Genomic DNA, 21,919 nt, shown 5'->3' with positions numbered 1-21,919 from the left:
TATTGTTGGGAAAATAAGAGGAGGAAAGAGTATTAGCTATTTTATCTGTCTTGAGTTATTGATTAAAAATAATAAAGGCAGGATATTAAACAAAGCAAGCAAACTTGGATTATATGGTCATATTTCCAAATGCATACACAGGAAACCATACCAAATGTTGTATTCCATGATTCCCAGCTAAGCAATAGCATGTAGCCAAGCCTGTTGATCTGGAAACTTAAACAGGATTAGTCCTAATGAGGATTTCGATAGGGAATCAGGCTAGAATGTCAACTTGAAACAAAATTTTTCTGAAAAAACAATTGCAAATCATTCTTCATCATTCTCCTTCCTGCCCCAATGAATAGCTGTATCCATGAAATGTATCAGAAATCCAGCCTGAATCAAAAGCAACCTAGGGTGGCTTCTTTTAAAAAAATATCTGAACAAAGAGCAACTTTAAGACTTGTGGACTTCAACTCCCAGAATCCCTCAGGGCGAAATGTCTGTGGTGCACATTTATCCTTTTTAAACCTAACCAAATTTAAGATCTATAGCAAATAGAAGAAATGCTCTTGCACTTGGGCTTTTATATCTTGCAATGTGGCACCCCAGATATAATGGGACACCATATTTTTTTCATATAATATGGGAAAATTCACAACGCTTGATAGAAAGTTTATGTTTTCAAAAGTTGCTGCATTATGCAGTCTCAGAAATTGTCAACATTACCTCATCTTTCTCTACAGCCCATAGCTCATTCTAATCTGGGAACATGTAGATCTTAACTACAGTTTGTAGCAGGATGACATAAATTTTTGGATGTGCAAAAGACTTAGGCAATCTAGCTAATGTTCAGTTTTGCCTATAAAGATCTCTGGGGATTTAGAGACAAGCAAAATCACAAATTGTTCCTTTGGAAGTCACTAGGGTTATACATTATGATGCATGGGGTGAGAGGATGGATAATTTTATTTATTTCTTCATTAAATGGGGTTTCACTAAAACATTAGCTTTCCGGATCATGAAGTACCAAAACAATACCTCTTTGGTTGATAAAACTTGTACCTATCGTTTATTTCTGCAATGAAATAATCTGCAATGAAATAAAAAAGAATAGTCCAACAGAGAATTCAATTAAAAGCAGTTTAGGATACCTGTGAGTAATTACACTATCACATTCTCCACAGGGTTTAATTCAGGCCAAACCGCAACTACTGTGTGTCCAAAAGATAATGAATTAAAGCAGTGCTCTGGCATATTCCCTTACTGAAACGTTAGCAGCCTTCTCAAGTGACATGAAAAATAGGCTTCAATAAGAGCTGGGGAAATATATGCAGTTAGATTCAATCAATAAGCTGTCCTTGACCAATGTCCAACTTTTTTTTGGAAAAAAAAAACCAGTCCCAAATGAGTTATGAGATTTTTTTTTATTTTAAGTGTATTAATTTTGCAGGATATACTCAGAGGAGTCCTATGCTATCTGAAGGCAGTGTTTCAACAGCTGAGGAACACTTCCCTTTTCGAAAGGTAGGAAGACCCAGCACAGCTGGTATGTGGATGACAGGCTGCTATGGAAAAACATTACGTGCTAATTTGAGTAAGAGTAGAGAAAGTAAATTGTACAATGAAATAGACATCTCACCCCCAAGTTCCTTTGGTTGAGTGATGGGAACATTGGTGTGTTAAAGGAGGGCCGTTGCTTCCCTGCAAGGTACAGCAAAAGAGTAAGAATCAGGAGTGAATATAATGGAGTGTAGCTAAATGTCTATGGAGATTATCAGCCATCCAGCTCATGGTTGTCCCTGAGGAGCTTTTTTCAAGAGGAAACTGGACTTTCAAGAGTCCTGCTGCTTCTTGAAAAAGCAACTTGGGGACAGTATAATGGAATCTATCACTCTGCCATCAAAAGGGTTCAACACCAAAGTATGTCTTCCATATAGAGCTACCCTGCCATAACCATTCTCCCTTGAGACTCAGCAGCAGTTGGGAGTATCACCCCTTTGTTCTTGAAAGATGACACCAGAGTAGGTGGTTTGGCTCAGAGGATGTCATTCATAACCCCACTCAGACTCCTTAGACACAATCTGTTCAATGACACTATGAAAAGCCCAGTTAGTACAAGATCCTTTAGATTAGGGAGGCACAATTGGCAGCTCCTGGGCTACATTAGCCCTTTAAGGCTTGAATGCGCTCAGGAAGTGCTTCCTAAATAACATCTAATGAGAGGAAATGTGATTAAATATATGACAAATCATATTGACTTCAATTAAAAATAAAGGACCGTTCATTTAAATTTATGACCTTGTCATTTCTGAGCTCCCCTTTTTTGAAATATTTTTCTCAAATTTTTTATAATCTTTGGCCCAACACAAATTGAACATTTCTGGTGTATATACATGATTAGTTGCCTGTGTGTCAACTATTAGCTATGGGTCAACTGTTGAAATATGTTTGGGTGTTTGTCCTTCCCAAGTGATCTATTTTATTAATGCATCATGTTAATACTTCCACCGTAGCCCACTTTAGGATGACAGGTATTGGTAAACCAGTTGTGGATTATATTGATGAGTGTCTCTGACAATATTATCTATTCCAGGGGAATCCCAGGCCACAGCCCACTACCGGGCTGTGTCCTATTTGTAACCGGGCTGCACAAGTGGCAGGCTGGTGTGTGCACACATGTGTGTGTGCTGGCTCACCACTTGCATGGCCCAGTTCCCCTCTCCTGCCCCCCAGCTGGGCTGCTGATCTGGAAAGGTTGGGGACCACTGATTATCTGGTATCAACCCTGAAGCTGACCTGACCGAGGCAATTTTGAGGCTTCAGCATTGTCACATTGGAGCTGAGGAATAGTGAAGGTGGAATAGAGATAGCTGGTGTTTTGTAGCCAAAACAAAATATTTTTTCCTGGGAACCAAGGACATTCCCACAGATGGTTGGAGAGGAGAGGAGTGAAGTTACCGGGCAATCAGACGGTACCTTGTTTGGATCATGTGACTGATTGTTTGGGGAAGAAAAAAACCTTTAATTAGGTGAAAACCATAGGAACATTCAGAGTCAGTTTTCACCAGCCTGTGCCAATATGATATATCCCAGTAAAACTGTTCTTTGAGCGATCATCCTGCCTCGGAATTTTGTTTGCTAGGGGTGTATTACTTGGAACCCTGACATTTGGTCTGGTGAAAGCAGGTCTCCAACAAGCAGAAACAGGCTCAATAGCAGTAACTGTGAGGGGGGTCTTGGAATCTTAGTGGACAACCAGCTAAATATGAGTCAGCAGCAGCCAAAAAACCTAATGCAATCCTAAGTTATATTAACAGAGGGATACAGTCAAGATCAAGTACTAATACTACTCTATAAAGCCTTAGTAAGACCACACCTAGAGTACTGCATCCAGTTTTGGCCATCACATTATAGGAAGGATGTTGAGACTCTAGAAAAAGTACAGAGAAGAGCAACCAGGATGATTAGGGGACTGGAGACTAAAACATACAATGTAGGAACCGGGCTTGGCTAGTCTAGTAAAGAGAAGGACCAGGGGAGACATGATAGTGATTTTCCAATATTTGAGGGGCTGCCACAGGGAGGAAGGGGTCAAGCTATTTTCTAAAGCACCTGTAGGCCAGACAAGGAATAATGGATGGAAACTGAACAAGGAGAGATTTAACCTGGAAATAAGGAGAAACTTTCTGACAGTGAGAACAATCAACCAATGGAACAGCTTGCCCTCCGATGTAGTGGGACCGCCATCACTTGAGACTTTCAAGAAGAGATTGGACTGCCATTTGTCAGAAATGGTGTAGGGTCTCCCACTTGGGTGGGGGATTGGACTAGATGACCTACAAGGTCCCTTCCAACTCTGATTATCTGAATCCATGGTGAATCAACAGTAATCTGAAAACAACAAGGGATATTGTGGCTGCAAATGCTGGCTGCTGCATCAGTATAGTTGAATTGCCGTTTTCATCAGAGTAGCTTGTGAGACTGGAAATAGATCAAGTTGAAAATAATGTTTTCCTTCTGGATAATTTATTTTGCTGCCTCTGATGCATTCAGAAGAACACATGCATACATACATTATAGCAGTATTTTTTTTAAGGAGAAGTAAGTTTTTCGTTTTCTCTATTGAAGCTATTCATCTTTTCTGCCTAGGAGCCTTTTAAGGATATGTGGTTTTTCTTAGGAGAACTCAAATCTGCTGTTTGCAAATGCAAACCTTTGGCTAGTCCTTTAGCTTCAACCATAACAATACAAGAGCACACAATAAATACAAACTCAATGTAAACCGCACCAAACTTAATTGTAGGAAATACGACTTCAGCAACAGAGTGGTCAATGTCTGGAATACTCTACCTGACTGTGGTTTCTTCCCCAAACCCCAAAAACTTTAACCTTAGATTGTCTACTATTGACCTCACCCCTTTCCTAAGAGGTCTGTAGGGGGCGTGCATAAGCGTCCCAACGTGCCTACCATCCCTGTCTTATTGTTTCTTTTTTTTTCTCATATGTATCCATTTCATGTATTCATAACCATGCTTATATTTATACCTGTTATCTTATAATCACTTGACAAAATAAAATAAATAAAAATAAAATAGTTCTGTTCAAGTCACCTTTGTTACTTTGTTTTCCAGGTTGACTGTTGTGATCTATAGAAAACAATGTTAATCAATAGCTGACTGTATCATGGAAGTATCTGTAAACACTAATATACAGATTGACAGATTTGCTTAAAAATACTTCATGTACAAACCTGACATGTTATCAAAATCAAGATGTGATAGATAAAATAATATAGATTGGTCTCTTGCTAAAAAGAGGCCAAACTGGTCCAGTAGTGTTGCTTATAATAAAAAAGACCTTTAAAAGAAAATGGAATGGAATGGAATACAATTAGAATAGAATAGAATAGAATAGAATAGAATAGAATAGAATAGAATAGAATAGAACTTTATTCTCACTTTAAATGTACACTAATCAGCATACATTAAAATGAAATTTTGTTGCATTCAGCTCTCAAAAGATAACTATTATGCATATACCTATATACATATAAGACACAGAGAAGCATCACAGTCTAATTTGAATGTATACATATGCATGGTGAAAAAAAAGAATCCTACGAATTTACAAGATGGATGGCATAAGGAGCAAAGCTGTTACAGAATCTAGTAGCCCTGCTACTAGATTTGAAACCTCCTTCCAGAGGGGAGCAACAGAAACAAACAGTGCTTATAAGCAGTATCCTGAATAAAGGGAAGCACACTTCCTATAATCTTCTTGGTTGTCCCTACCACTCTCTGTATGGACTTTCTATCTGAGGCACTGCTGCCCCCAAACCAAACAGTGATGCAGTTTGTTAAAATGTTCTCAGTTGTGCCTTTGTAAAACGTGGCCAAGACAGAAGGAGAAAGATGTGCCCTCTTCATCCAATGCAGGAAATGCAAATGCTGGTTTGCATGCTTCCCTAAAGATAATGTATGAATAGACCAAGTAAGATTGTTAGTTATCTGCACCTCCAGATACTTAATACTATTGACCACCTCCACAGCTGCAGCCTTGATACAAAGTGGAGCATGACTATGCTGGCTCTTTTTAAAATCAACAATGATCTCCTTTGTTTTGTTAACATTCAAAACCAGGTTACTTTTATTGCACTAATCCATCAAAGCCTTCACCTCCTCCCTATAAGAATCCTCATTGTCATCTCAGATAAGTCCCACCACTTCCATGTCATCTGCATATTTCACAAAATGATTTGTAGCAGACTTGGCTCAGCAGCCATCAGTCATCAAGGTGAACACTAACAGACTCAAGTCATAGCTCTGTGGGGAACCCATACTCAAGGAGATCTTCATCGACACTTCTTTCCTTCTACAACAACTAAAATTGGCACCAGAGGTGTTTGTTTTCTGCCACCATTGTTCACTGATTTTAGTGAGGTTAAACAAGCACATGTCCTGCAAAAATGGAAGTTCTTTCATCCAAGCTCCCATCAACCTCTTGGGGCCTTTGGAAACATAGAGGACTTATTTGTTGGTTGTAGGGTTTCTTTTAAGGAAGGCGGAAAGATGAAAATATATCAGTCTGAAGGCTTGACACACTCACTTTTCCTTGCTTATAAAATTTCCTGCTGACAAGCTTTTCCCCCCTCCTGCCTTTATGTGCTCATCTGTGAAGGATTGTCCACCTGCTGCCTTATCATGGGCTCTGGAAAATTGCCAGAAGATGGCAACAGCATGTACTACTAGGGGAGCATTGGGGCTGTGTGGAATAACAAGGACTGTGTTATGACTGGGAACGTTTGCAGTACTATAAATAACTCTATCAATATTGTGATAATGGCACTTTAAAGAGGTCTATTTTACAAGTGTTGGATGTAAGAGACTGCAGCTGTGCTCATTAATGCTGAAGGATGCTTCACTCTATGTACAATTTGCAGGTGTAACAATAGGGGTGTTGATTCATTGGGAACTTCGATTGTGATTGGAATTTGTTCAGATCTTCAAAAGAAGAAGAAAAGGTTATACTAACGTTGTTAGTGCCTAATAAGTCTTTATTGTATTTGGCAGATGACAAGCAAATTATAACAGTTTAATTGAAAACCCCCAAAAGATAAAATAAAACAGCACAGTTAACAGGATTTCAGTGAGACTTAAATAGCTCCTTCTCACCAAAGTGCAAGTACTATAATTGATAGAAATAGATTTTTTAAAAATAATAATTAATTGCTGTAAATTATCACTTGGCACAAAGATGGCATAATTCTCATTAATTTGCAACCTTTCCTAGTTTAAAATTCAATCGGGGATGGCACTGTTCTATTTCCCTTGCAAGTTAATTCAGAGCTGAAGTAACTTCCTTAAAATTTTCTACTTCTGTAGTAAGCTTCATTTCTTCTGCAGTATACCTGGCACAACAAAGACATTATTTATTTATTTATTTTTGTCAATTGCTTATAAGATAATAGGCATAAGTAAAAACATAGTTATCAATACATGGATACATATAAGAAAAAAAAAGAAACAATAGGACAGGAATGGTAGGCACGTTGGTGTGTTTATGCACACCCCCTATAGACCTCTCAGGAAAAGGGTGAGGTCAATAGTAGACAGTCTAAGGTTAAAGTTTTTGGGGTTTGGGGAAGAAACCAGAGTCAGGTAGAGTATTCCAGACATTGACCACTCTGTTGCTGAAGTCGTATTTCCTGCAATCAAGTTTGTTGCGATTAACTTTTAGTTTGTATCTATTGTTTGCTCTTGTGTTGTTATGATTGAGGCTGAAGTATTCATTGACAGGTAGGACATTGCAATGTATGATTTTATATACTATACTTAGATCAGACCGAAGGTGGCGTAGTTCTAGATTTTCTAGGTCTGGAATTTCGAGTCTGGTGGCATAAGGTATTCTGCAACGAGTAGAAGAGTGGAGAACTCTTCTTGTGAAATATTTCTGGACTTTCTCAACTGTGTTAACATCAGATACGTAATGTGGGTTCCAGACTGATGAGCTGTATTCGAGTATTGGTCTAGCAAATGTTTTGTATGCTCTAGTTATTAGTGTAATATTACCAGAGAAAAAGCTACATAAGCTTAGGTTAACAACCCTTAATGCCTTTTTGGCTATGTAGTTACAGTGGGCTCTCTTTAGATCATTAGAGATGAGTACTCCAAGATCCTTGACAGAGTTTGGATCATCAACAAGGTCTTGATTATTCAGCCTGTATTTTATTTTCTGATTATTTTTGCCAATATGTAGGGCAGAGCATTTATTTGTTGAGATTTGAAGTTGCTGTTTGTTTGACCATTCTGATACATAGTCAAGGTCTTTTTGAAGGGTAACAGTGTTGTCTGTGGTGTTGAATAGCTTTACATCGTCAGCAAAGAGAACACTGTTGCTTTTGATATGATCACAGAGGTCATTTATGTAGAGTATGAAAAGAATTGGTCCTAGAACACTGCCTTGGGGGACACCACTGTTGACAGGTACAGAATTGGATAGGACGTTCCCAATTTTGACCATTTGTTGTCTGTTTGACAGGAATGCTCCTATCCAGTTATGCAGGTGTCCAGAGATACCATAAGATTTTAGTTTTAGGAGTAGTTTGTCGTGTATCACTGAATCAAAGGCTTTACAGAAGTCTATGTAGATTGTGTCTATTGCTTTGCCCTGATCGAGTTGTGTAGTCCATATGTTTTTGCAGTGTAAGAGTTGCAGATTACATGATAGTTTTTTCCTGAAACCAGATTGTTTATTAGAGAGTAGGTTGTTTGTTTCCAAGTGGAGGATGATGGATTGGTTAATAATTGATTCTATGACTTTACAGATGACGCAGCATAAAGAGATTGGTCTGTAATTTTCAACTTGGCTGGGGTCTCCCTTTTTGAAGATGGGGATTACTGTGGCTTGTGACCATAGTTTTGGCAAGGAGCTGGTCCTGAAAGATTTTTCAAAGATTATGCTTAGAGGTTTGGCTATGGCAGTGGATAGCTTTTTAAAGAAGTATGCACATATTCCGTCTGGTCCAATATATGGAGATGGTTTTAGATTGTGTAGTGCTTTTTCAACATTGTCTTCTGTAAAATCGATATGTATTAGATCATTGTAGTTGTCTATGGTTCGACTAGGAAGTACTGGGCATGATTCATTGCTGTTTAGAAATACTGAGCCAAAGAATGTGTTAAAGATGTTGGTCTTAATAGTGTCATCGTTGCAGTCTTTACCATTAGGTCCTTTCAGGGGTGGGATGGACCTTGAGTCTTTTAGTTTGTTGTTTACAAAATTGTAGAAAGCACAGGTACAATTGGTGCATAGAAGGTTTTCTTCTTGTTTAATGTGATAATTGGTGCATTCAGTTTTTATCTGGTGGCATAAATTTTTGTATCAGCTTTTGAAGTTGGCAAAGTGACCAGATTTGTTTTTCTGCCAAAGTGATTTCTTAGTGGATTGAGGCTTCCTTATTGTTATGGGTAATTTTTTTTTTCAATCCTGGGTTGTCTCAACTTGACATTTCTGGCTTACCTGAGGTTAACTAGATATTGTACAAGAAGAAATCACATTAATTGTACTTTGAACAGATCAGCTTTAAAATAGCTCCACCTTGAAAGCAGAATGAACCACTGGGAACCTTGCTGTTATTGAACTGCTGCTTCTAGATCAGGGGTGTCAAACTCACATCGTCACAGTGGTGCCACGTGATGTATCAGGACCTTTTCCCCTTTGCTAAACCAGTGCATGACACATTTGGCCCATGGGCTGGGAGTTTGACAGCCCTGTTCTAGATGTTTCTATCAGCACAGCCAGGGGTGAGGGATGCTGCAGGTAACCAATATCTGGAAAGTCCCAGGTTCATTCTCCTTGTCATAAGAGGTCAGTGCAAAATAACATGGGACATAAGGTAAGGATTCTGCCAGTGAAACTGAGCTTTTATTTGATTTTTCTTCTTATCTTATGGCTAGATTGTTACTGCAGCTGCCAAGTTTGAAGAATAGTTACAGCAACTCGGCATGGATAATCTAGTGAAGAGAAGACCAGGGGAGAAATGATAGCAGTCTTCCAATATTTGAGGGGCTGTCCCAGAGAGGATGGGGTCAATCTATTTTCCAAAGCACCTGAAGGCCACACAAGGAATAATGGATAGTAACTGATCCAGGAGAGATTCAACCTGGAAATTAGGAGAAATTTTCCAGCAGTGAGAACAATCAACCAGTGGAACAGCTTGCCTTCGAATGTTGTGGGAGCTTCACCACTGGAAGCCATTGGTCAGAAATGGTTGGGCACTGGGTTGGACTCAGTACCCTACAAGGTCCCTTCAACTCTGTTATTCTATTGTTAAGTCAACTAGATCAGGTAACAGAGGGAACCAATAGGATTCCATCTGTCTGGAATGTATATTCTTTAGCCGATAAAGCTTTCATAGATGCTCTTACAAAAATACTTTCAAACCACAATTACTTTATAACGGGATGTGCAACTATGGCAAATTTGTGACCTGTGGACTTCAATTCCCAGGAATTCTGGCAACTGAAATCCACAGGTCCTAAAGTTGTCTGTTTGCCCACCCCGGCTGTATGTAATAAAACAACATGGATATAAGAAAGTCAGATAAACATTTCAGAGCAAAACAGCATAGAATTGGTAGATGACAACGACCAGACCTGGAGAAGTTTTTTTTCAGTCTTGCATGGTGTGGCTCGGAAATGAATGGATTTTATCTCCTCCTTGTAAAATATGACTGTAAAAATAAATTCTGGATGCTACAAATGTATATTCTGATTATTTTATTTACTTTGGGATGTAATTGAGTATGGATCTTTTGTTCTTACATAAGAGATGCACATATTCTTTTGGCTTGTAGTCTTCAGCAGGGACAACATCCATTTTAGGGAAAAAATGGAGTTTAAAAGATTGAAAAGGATTATTTATGTCTCTGCAAGGAATGGTACCCATTTCATTTTTTTAAAACTCCCTCAAAAAAAAAAAAAAGAACCTGTCAAAAATATTTTTTAAAAAGGAGCTCAAATTTGGTCCATTCACTCTGGTGGCATGAAAAAGACACAACCAGGCTGAAAATGCTTCCTGAAATACAGTTTTTGTATTATAATCGTCAATGAACATAGAAGGAGTACCCTGAGGATGCAAACTTAAATCAGACATAGATGCATTTAATAATAATCTCAGTGTACAATCAGGGGTGGGATTCATTTTTTAACAACTGGTTCTGTGGGTGTGGCTTAGTTGGTGGGTGTGGCTTGGTGGTAATATGACTGGCTGGGCATGGCCAACTCAACATCACTGACATCGAGGCACACATCTCCTCGCCTGGCCTCTCGTGACTGTGGGGATGCTGCAACAGTTGTAAGTGTAAAAAACGGTCATAAGTCACTTTTTTCAGTGCCATTGTAACTTTGAATGGTCACTCCACACAAGCAAAGTACCAACAAAGAAGAGGAAAAAAACTCCAGAGACGTTCCAGAGAAGTCTAGTCCTGCCAAGAATGTAAAAAGGGTTAACGGGGAGGCAGTTTATGTAAGCAACACCAGAATGTTTCCTTCCTGCCTTCCTTACAGGATTAGGCCAGTAATTTCTTCTAACAACCAATTCTCTGAACTGCTTAGAATGTTAACAACCAGTTCTAGTGAATAGATGCGAACCTGTAGAATCCCACCCCTGTGTACAATGGTGAAAACCTTGCCATAACAACATTAAAAATTGTGGGTTTTTTTTTTGGCTTTCTAGGATCTTTTAACTCTTTTATCTCTCCCCCCCTCCACCCCTGAATACACCACACTTCAAATAGTCTTTGTACATCCTATCCACCATAGCCTCAACTACTCATGTCGCCCATGGGAATCCAGCAGGAAGGCAAACCAAATGGCATAAGCATGCAATTTATGGCCAGTTTGCAATGATGTTATGGTGTCTATGGACATCACCCTGTTTTCTTGGTGCCTATGCTCCTATAGCAATAGCATTTAGACCAGGGGTCTCAAATCTGGCCCATGATGTGGTTGGATCCAGCGCATGGGGCCATCCTGGAAAATGTAAGGGGCCATCCTGTATCATTTCAGCCTGGTCTACCTAATGTGAAGAGGAAACATCGGGCCAGCATAGCTTTGGCCTGGTCTACCCAGTGTGAAGAGGAAACATGTCAGCAGTTTGAGGAGTGGCCACACCCACCCCATTGGCCATGCCAAGTTAATGGCATCAAGCTGGTCACGCCCACCCAGTTGGCCACACCCACCTAGTCAGCCACGTCCACCAGGGCCCCCAAGGTCAACCACAGCCCTGATGTAGCCCTCAATGAAATTGAGTTTGACACCCCTGATTTAGACTTATATATCGCTTCACAGTGCTTTTATAACCCTCTAAGCAGTTTACAGAGTCAGCATTTTGCCCCCAACAATCTGGGTCCTTGTGCTCCATTGTCCTTCCAATGGCTTCATTTGCAACATTCTATGAGGTAGATACAGTAAAAAGATTGCACAAAGAATACAGCAGCTAGCGTTTTGCCGCATATAAACTATACAGATGGTCCTCAACTTAAGCCATTTGTTTAGTGACTGTTTAATGTTACAACAGCACTGAAAAAAGTGACAGGACCATTTTCCATACTTATCATCATTGTACATCCCCATGATCACATGGTAAAAAATGTGGACGCTTGGCAACAGGCATGTATTTATGATGGTTGCAGTGCCCTGGGGTCATGTGATCACCTTATGCAACCCTCTGACAAGTGAAGTCAATGGGGGAGCCAGATTCACTTAACAATATATTATTGTTCTGACCTTAGGCTTCCTTAGAAAATGTAAAACACAATCTTAGTTCCGGCAAACCTCTTTTATTTCCACGGCTGTGAATTACGTTCATTCACAGCCTGCAAGGCTTCACAAACAGTCTTTCAGGGGAATGTTTATAAACACCCACCTTATCGCACTTGGAATGCTGCCAGAGAACTAATTGCCAAATGCAGGGCAAGGCCAAACTTGACACAGAGTCAAACAGAACTTTTCAAAGCTTGAACCAATCAGATGAACTAATTGCTTCCTGCAAAAGCTCACGTCCCATTAGCTCTTCTTTTATGTCCTATGGGAGGGGCCAGTCATCTCCAAGGTGTGGCCTTACTCCTGTGTTGACCCTGCTTTCTCAATTGTTCTTGTCTTCTTTTGCATGCATGGGCTGGGAACCAGTTCCAGAAACTCCCCCGCCTCAAAGCTGTCTGAGTCTGAAGGCAGCTGATGACTGCCAGCCTGCCCTGGCCCCGTCCCTGCCTTCAATGCAGAGCCCTCGTCTGAGCCCTCCTCAGCCTCCAAGACTGGCCCTTGGTTCCTCTCCAACCTCATTGCTACTGTCCAACTCTGCTGCCAGCTCCATCAGCCACCAGTGGGCCACGACAGTTACTATCTTAAGTGCAATGATTGACCTAACAATTGTTGCAAGAAAGGTTGTAAAATGGAACACAACTCACTTAATAACTGTGTTGCTTAGCAACAGAAATGTTGGGCTCAATTGTGATTGAAGACTGCTTGTATTCTGAGGTGTTATTTCTTGCTGCCTCTATGGCTTTGGGGTAACTCAAGACTAAGCTATTTTTTGCTGTATTTTGACCAATTTTTTTTTTGTTTCCCTTCATATTAGTTTATTTTTCTTAGAATCACTTCATTTTTAATCTATTGTACTGCTTATTCAAAAATATATCTATTTTTATTAATTCCCATATTTCCGTTTGATGTCCCTTTACCATTTTACAAATCATAAAAAATGTTCTGTTTAATTGGCAAAACTTAATCGAAGCACATCTTGCCTATTAAATTTTCCTTCCACAAAATCACTCATTAACAAATACTTGCAAAATATTGAACATGAGTGAAAAAAATGTAAGACAGTCAAAGATAAATCAGCCACAAATGTGATGTGTATTTGTATGTTGTCTTCTTGTTTCTGTGTTGGAAATATCTCTCAAAGTTAGCTTTTTAAAGCAGGCAAGGCAAAAATTTCAGGATTTTTTTGATAGGAATAAATTCCCCACAGGATCTTGAAAGACTTCCCAAATTTCTCTCTTCCCCAACTTATACTAAACAAAATCAAGGTGATGTTATTTTGACTGACTTTCTTTCTCATGATTTCCACTTTATTAAGTGTAATCTTTTCTCAAAATTCCCTCTTAATGACCCATGCTCTTCCCCATGCTTAGAGCTACATTCCTTCGTACCCAACAAGCTTATCTGATATGAATTTTGACCATATTACATATAATGAGATCTTGTTGTAAAGCTATTATGTAAGAGGAATTAGATGCATTAAACAAACCAAAAGTCTAATGAAAACACAATATTCAGAGTAAAAACAGCTTCCCCACTTTCATTGCTACATCATTCTTTCTTGATTAATCTTGATCTTGACAGTAATGATCTCACAAAAGATGGAAAACATATAGCTCATTCTATGATTTAATCTTGATCCCAACAGATCTGGATTCCATTTAATTGTCTACGATTAATTAGAAACAGAGGCAACATTATTAAAAAGAGACCATTTTCACATATAACCAAGAAGCTGTTTACTACATTCAATAGGAGCTTACGTTAAACCAAATCATTACAATCTGAAAGATTACATTTGGATAAAAATTAAAGCCAAGCCGATTCATTAACCCAAATGGTGGCCAACAGATTACTAACACTATATTGCTACTGTAGCAATCAAAGGATCAAGGGATACTCAACTGGAGGGTCCTAATTGAAACAGTCTATGCTGAATTTTAAAAATGGAGAAATTGAAAGGATTAAGAAGGTATTCACCAACTTCTGTCAACATGGAAAATACATTCATTCTTAAAGGTTTGCTGTACATAAATACCAGAATTAAAAAAAGAGGAAACCATGCTAATGATTATATTTTATGCAGTATACAATTTTAATGATATTCTATGGCATATGTACATAAATTTATCACAGCCATCTGTTTAAGACTACAGCAGTTCTGGAATTAACAGCCAGCTATATCTTACTGCATTGCCAATAATATATCCAACCTTTAGAGACACATTTTTGGGGGTGGGGGTTGTTATGCCATTAGTACACAATTTTTTTCCAGATGGGTTCAACTAGATGTCATAATTTCACATCTCCCAATGGTTCCACAGATGATCTTATGGAAAAAAACCACAATTCAACAGATTGGACTATCCATTGGTGGCACCAGGTTTCCACACAATCCCTAAACAAGTTATAACAATAACCATGGTGGCCCAGTGGTTAGAATGCAGTATTGCAGGCTAATTCAGCTCACTCATTCAGTTCACTTAGGAGTTCAATCCTCACAGGTTCAAGATTCTCAGCCTTTCATCCTTCTGAGGTCAGTAAAATGAAGACCAGATTATTGAGGGCTCTGCAAACTTCTTGGAGAGGACTGTAAAGCAATGTGAAGCTATATATAAGTCTATTTCTATTTGCAGTTTAGAAAGGATTTATTGTGGAAATTGCTGAAAATCAGGACATAACTTCCTACTACAGGTAGTCCTCAACTTATAACCATTTGCTTAATAATCATTCAAAGTAAGTCAAGGATTATTTCTATGTAATGTAATCTCCAAGTTGAATCCCTCTGGAAAATCCCAAGTTGACCAACATTTGAGATTAAACTTGACCTAGTTTGTGTAATTGTCATCATTGAATATCTTGGTAGATGGTGCCATATTGTGTGCTGGTTAATATATTTGTTTAGAAGAAAACCCCGCTTGGTGGAATGAAATTTACTTTTTGGGACCCACATTTACTATTGTATCCCCAGTGTTGCTATACATGCACATATTTATTGCTGTCAAGATACATTTGATTTTCACTTTGAATTTTGACTGGAGAGGAGAGGAGTCTGGAAGCTAATGAATGGAAAAATACAGCCTTGTGAATTAGTCCAGTCAAGAAGCACACCGATACTTAGTGTGTTTTCAGCTCCAAGTTTATTGTAATGTTACATTAGTAACCACATTTCTTTCCCATTGTCTTTATACAATCCAAGAAACTAGGGAGAGCCCCTTCCTAAGATGTTTTCTGTACTCACATTCTTGCTGTGGGTTAAGTTGCCACTTGTTCAACCATTGCCCTGGTTGTGGTTCTTCCCTCTGTCTCCCAAGGCCATTACCATGTGCCATTACAATAGCATACATATGCCTATCCACATAAAATACGTTTTAAAAAGAATCTCTTAAAAACAAAGCAAAACAGTAAAACAAGATTGGTATATCTCAACGGATATCAAAGACTATTCCTATTGTACAGAGACAATGTAATTTTGCTTGTGAAATCTAACTTCATTCCTAAAAAAAGACTGTTGGGTTTTCTATCAATTGGAAGTTTCCAAATTCCATATTGTTTGTATTTATTTAAAGTGAAGCCTCTGATATTTGCTTGTTTCTATCTTTTCTATACTAAATAAAGAACAAACTTAGGATAGGCAATGATTCATATTTCTTCTCTTCCTTTTTTATCATCAATCCACACTTTTGGAGAATCTATCTAAGGAATCCTGGTGGAAAAACCAGCTGGAGTGATGTAATATGTGCCAGCACAAGAACCATATTTTAAATGGGTTAAATGATACAAATAGAGATGAATATTATCTATCCATGCTACACTGATTTAACTGAATTTGCAGTTAGGTAATAGGTACATCTATTCCAAGTGCCCATTACAAATACAGAGGGGAATGCAAATTTGGAAATGGAAACTCAAGTACTTTCCATTGGAAGCAATGGAAATGTGATATATTTCCTTCTTGCTAAATATTCCAGCACTGATGTATGTTTAATCAGTCCTGTGGCTCACAGAATCAACCTTCCTGCTTCCCCACTATTTCTGCCCAATATTTGAACTCTGCAAAGAATTTCTCATATTATAATAAATTAAAGGTAAAAGTTCCCCTTGCACATACATACTAGTTGTTTCTGGCTCTAGAGGGCGGTGCTCATCTTCATTACAAAGCCAAAGAGCCAGCGCTGTCTGAAGATGTCTCTGTGGTCATGTAGCTGACATGACTAAATGCCGAAGGCGCATGGAATGCTGTTACCTTCCCTCCAAAGTGGTCCCTATTTTTCTACTTGCATTTTTACATGCTTTTGAACTGCTAGATTGTCAGAAGCTGGGACGAGTAATGGGAGCTCACTCCGTTATGCAGCGTTAGGGATTCGAACTGGTGAACTGCTGACCTTTCTGATCGACAGGCTCAGCATCTTAGCCACTGGGCCACCCCATCCCTTCATATTATAATAATGTTGGTAAAATTCAAGCTTGGTGCGTAAATATTATTTAAATAATAAACATCCAAGGTTGTTCACCTCCTTCATACCATCTCTTTTAGACCTCAGGGAATAATTATCTGAAAGGAATGTGGCCGTTCAATGAAGGTCAGAGAGACAGAGTTTCCTGTAGTCCCATCCCTGAGGGAATTCCACCTGCTGATTGGTGGCCCCCTTCAAAAAAACAAATGGCCATGGCACATTAAGTATCAACTCCCTGCTGACCTTCCACAGGGTTTAAGGTAGGGCTCTTTGACCGAACATTTAGGTGATGTTAAATTCTGATCTGTCCCTGATGAATGGTGCTGTTTTTGCATTTTTGAATCGATAAGGTTGCTAATACTAAGGTGTTTTTCATCCTTTTTCTGACGATTGTATGCCACCTGCAGGAACAGAATGACACAGAAGTCCTAGCCAACAAGCGAATTCTGGTGAGTAAGGAATTGCATGTGTTACGGGGTAGGCATTTGATGAAGACTGACACATGTGTTATCTGAATCGGCCTGATTCATTTTTAAATTCCATTCAAAGGAATATTTTAAAAATCCATTCAAAGGAATATTTTCTCAACCAGCTAAAAAATCCTGAAGGTTGGCTCTGAATCTGCTATGAAATCAAGACAAGAAGGAAACGTTTTTTTTTTCTTGTGTGATGCTACAATTTGCCTTGAGAGAGAGAAAAAGAGATTTTTTTCCCCCTTAGGGGCTATTTGTTACTTACTTGCAGGGGTGGGATTCTGCCGGTTCAGACTGGTTCGGGCGAACCCCTAGCTCCGAAGATCAGCTGGGAGCAAACCGGTTTGTTCCAACAATCAGGTGGGCCCGTCTGCCCTCTCCTGTGCTGTACTGATCCTTTATCATCCCAGCTGATCAGTGCAGAAAAGTGGGTTGCCACTCCTCAGCTGTGTACCTCTCCCAAAGTAACGTAGCAGGTAACAATTTTTGCAGTGCTGATCACGGCTTGCGCACCATCACCGAACCAGTTGTTATATGGGCAGCATCCCACCCCTGCTTAGTTGTAGTGAGCGGGCGGGAGAATAACCAGATTTTTAAGCAGCCTGATAGAAGCTAATTTCCATGTAAACATAAGGCTTATCACTATTTTATTTTAATACAAACAATCAAATTTCTATAGGTAGCGTATTGCTATATTTGCCGGCCCTTCATTTCTATAATCATTGTGTAATTATAAAGGAGAAATCAACACAGAAAAAACTTTCTGGTTGAATTTTATCAATAGTGATAATATTAATGATAATAGTATGATATCCATGTGATGTCATAGAAAAACCAGAAAGACAAATAATTACTAATGCAAGACCAATTATTTTAATTCTGATGAAATTAAGTTATTTTAACTAAAGTCTTACTATTTGGCATAGCAGTAAACATGTTTTCCTTTGGAAGAAGAGCTATCTCAAACTTCTCACCTCTCCATGAAGCTAATTTACAATCTGATGATTTTTCAAAGGTGTGTAAAACACAAATGCCCATTTTGGAAAGCAAGAAATTATTTGATTAGAACAATATTATATGGAATTCATTTTGGGGTTGTTTTTTTGACTAGTTGCACAGATGTCCACTTTTCCAGAGCCAGCTGTATAGAGAGCTGCTTCTAGCTTAGACTAGACTGGAACCTGCTGACAAAATAACACAACTGAAACCAGACATGCTGTGTTTTACACAAGAGGTCATATGCAGAAGTACCAACTGTCTCTAGATAAGCTGCTTTATATAAACATACATTTGGTGTGTGGGTTACTCAAAGAACACTGGTGGTGCAAAGAATTGTAGAAATTGTAAAAATTGCTTATTAAATTATTTCAGGGGTTATATTTGAAAAAATGTGCAGGATGTTTTTACCCACAAAACAGCGTGAAAACCAGAGTTTCCTCACAATATTCTACACAAAAGTCCCTGCTTCTTTAAGACTGAAATTGTTTCTTTCATAACTCAAATTTAGATCAGTTGCTATTTAAGATGGATGCTTCCAGCTAAAAGTAGAAAAACAAAGAAAAGGAAATAATGTAGATGTTGGTATATATTTAATGAGCATGAATCAAACCACAACATCTAATCAACATTTAATCTATTAACTATCAGCATCCACTTAATATATTTCAATTTCATCAGATTTTTTAAACAAAAACAGGAAGTGCTATTTCCATACAGAATCCATGAATTAGCCAATTAGCTGACTTTCCTTTAACAAGGTTTTTTTTTTTTCAATTCTGGAAAAGTTTTAAGTACTGTAAATATTTATAATTCAACCTTATGGCAACATCACCTTGGTAAAAAGACAATGCATCAGCTTCCAATCCTCAAGCACCCTTCAGACAAATAGCTAATAAATCTAGCCACACTGCCAGGAGTTAGATATCACATCATAGAAAATGTGAGCTCTCCAGCCATGTTCTCCTGCAAGGGTGTTTGGTTTTTTTTAAAAAAGTAATATGGTGGCCACAAAGCTTGTTTTTCATGTGTGTTGCACAAGCACATAACATAAATTCACTCATACTGTCCTAACTTCTATCTTGATGCTTTTTGACCTTATGCTCAAATACCCTTGTTTCTGATAATTGCCCAGCTAGATTGTTCTTGTTTAGCTTCAGAAAACCCAGTTCCTTTTCTTTGCCTTTGTGATGACCCAGGGTGTGGCACAAAGGCAACGCAGTCAAATAATCAATAACAGTCCCTTTATTATCTCCAACTTTGCCCCCAATGTCCAAGTTATCTTCAGCTGGAAAAAAAAACCTCTCCCAGGAACAGTCTTTAATTGTAGAAAATTTAGTCCAAAACAAGGGACACACAAACTGTAACTTAAAATCCAAACAAATAAAACTGAAGTAATTAGCTTGACAGGGCAGGAGAAGGAATTTCAGACTTGAAAGCATGGCAAAACTCACACAGTTGGGAAGACACCAGGAACACAGATAAGCTACCATGATACAAAATATATTCATGTTTTCTCCCAACAGCTTGCTGTGCGCAGCTTCCTTTTTTATACTGCAGCAAATGTATTCTCAACTGCAGCTAATGAAGGGAATCAGGGCCCTTTCCTCCCCCGAAAGCCACACAACCCACATTGCTCCCATCTCCATTCCTCCCTGTGTGCCCCAGGATGAAGAGGGGGTGGGCCTGGGACTTCCTCGGAACTCCCTCTCCCTTGCTCTACCTCTCCCCTGCTCTGCCCAGCTGGACTTTGCCCTTCCCCAGTTTCTTCCACAGCCAACAGAACCATGCTTCCACTCCCTGTCAGTTGTTCAGCTTCCTCCTCCAAATCAGATTCCGACAGGGGCATGACAGCCTTCCACACACAAAGCTGCTTACACCTTTTTACTTTCTCACTGTGCACTCCAATTGTTTCTCCCACTATCTCACTGTCTTACTTACTATTCTGTCCTGCTACTCCTTAACCAGTTCAAATCAAACCCCACCAGAGTTAGAAGATTGATTAGGCACCATTTTCAGCAGCTACACAATATTTCTCTAGAATAGAAGTACTTTTGTTAAGAATGGGCAGATATTCAGGAGACTGCAACACTCCTGTCCATTCACCTATCATTGACTTTGGAATTCCAAAGCAGAATCTGTTGACTTCAGGTCAGTTCTAGGTTAAGAAAATGATTTGTAGTTTGAAGTGTCATTATATAGTTCAGCTTGAAGCCAGCCTAGCTATTGTTTCTCCTTTCCTGTGCAGTTAATTTTAGAAGCTCATAAGTCAACTGAAATCCCATCAAATAGCTTTATTTCATGTTAAAGCCCCAAACCATTACCAGATGTAAACTCAGATCAGCACATGAAGTGAAACTGATAACGCTCTATCAAACAGTGATCAGTCAATGAAGTCTCTGGACAATTGGTCTAAGCTTCTTCCTGTTGTAAATGTGAGGTTTAGGATAAACAGGAAAATTTTGTTTGCAGATACAGGTAGTCCTCAGCTTATGCTAAGCAATTCAGTTGACTTTTTTTTTTTTTTGCAGTAAAATTCCTTATCAGGACTTTCTTGATTCTTTAATATCTTTTTTAAGTGGATCCCTTTAGATTTCTTTAAGCAAGCCTGAGACTTATTGAAGAAGCAAGACCCCAAGTATCTATCTATATTTATAGTATAGATTATAAACATTTTACTTTTTTAATAGTTAGTGTTTTTATTCAGACAGCCTAAATAGAATACAAACAAGAACAAAAAGAAGAAAAACATTCTGGATAACACATTGAACATATGTTTGAAAATCTGTTTCTAAATTGCTTTTCAAGTACCTGGAATGTGGTACAACGTGCTCATTCTTGATATATGTGTATGGCAAATTATTAGCTGGACATAGTTTATTGATCAGTGGCATTCAAAATGGCAGCAATTTCAGAAAATCTAAATTGAATGGAGAGACTAGATTGTCTGTAAGAATAATTGCAGCTTTGAGAAAAGGATATCAGACTAGAAGAAATTAACAGGCTAGAAGATCAGATATGATAGCAAAAATTAAGGATATTTATCTCAACTTTTCATATATTTAATAATATTACTTGCTTAAGTCCTCTACATTTTCTCAAAGAAGAAAGTCTATTTATCTCTCATCTTTTACACTATCATTGGAGTTTAATAAGAAATTTTAAATTATTTGGAAGAATAAGGCCATCTTGGAATAGGGAACTATTTGGACAAGAGCCCTTAAGCTCAAAATCTAAAATTGAGATTACTTGCTTTCACATTATGATTTATTTATTTGAAGGCTGAGGCATATTTTGTCATATTTAAAAAACTTTTTTTTACTGAAGCTAAGGGCCTGAACAACAGGACTTGGGCCAGGCCTCACTGCACTTCTGAGAGGTCCTGGACAAAACCCAAACGCTGTAAAAATATGGGAAATGATAGCTGCCAAGTGATTGTTTCTGTCTCATACCTGTGCTATAAAACAAAATATAGGTAGTTCTCACTTAGCAACCACAGTTAAAACCAGCAGGAATGTCTTTAAGTGAAGTAGTTGCTAAGTGGGAGATTACATAATTGTGACTGCCTTCCTTTTCCCTCACTCCCCGCCTTTTGGAAAGCTCCAGTGCTGGAATATTTAGCAAGAAGGAAATTAATTATGTATTTACATTCATTGGAGAGGAAGGGATAAGAGAAGAGTAAGCAAGG

General features: G+C 38.6%; 1 protein-coding gene and 1 long non-coding RNA gene across 6 annotated transcripts in view; one reads left to right on the top strand and one right to left on the bottom strand.

Moving 5' to 3' along the window:
• NFIA (nuclear factor I A) overlaps nucleotides 1–21,919 on the bottom strand; it is a 485,231-nt gene that overhangs the window by 374,105 nt on the left and 89,207 nt on the right. The window lies entirely within an intron of this gene.
• LOC148126148 (uncharacterized) overlaps nucleotides 1–21,919 on the top strand; it is an 80,591-nt gene that overhangs the window by 48,545 nt on the left and 10,127 nt on the right. The window contains exons 6-7 of the long non-coding RNA XR_015742885.1: nucleotides 1,436–1,509; nucleotides 17,170–17,211. This is a non-coding gene — a long non-coding RNA (uncharacterized LOC148126148). The remainder of the gene's footprint in view (nucleotides 1–1,435; nucleotides 1,510–17,169; nucleotides 17,212–21,919) is intronic.

The sequence above is a fragment of the Pseudonaja textilis genome, chromosome 3 (genome assembly GCF_049901715.1).
Source record: "Pseudonaja textilis isolate UNSWEBS1 chromosome 3, rPseTex1.2, whole genome shotgun sequence".
Classification (NCBI taxonomy): Eukaryota; Metazoa; Chordata; class Lepidosauria; order Squamata; family Elapidae; genus Pseudonaja; species Pseudonaja textilis.
Note: the sequence above shows the minus strand (reverse complement) of the source record. Positions and strands in the feature narration are given on the sequence as shown.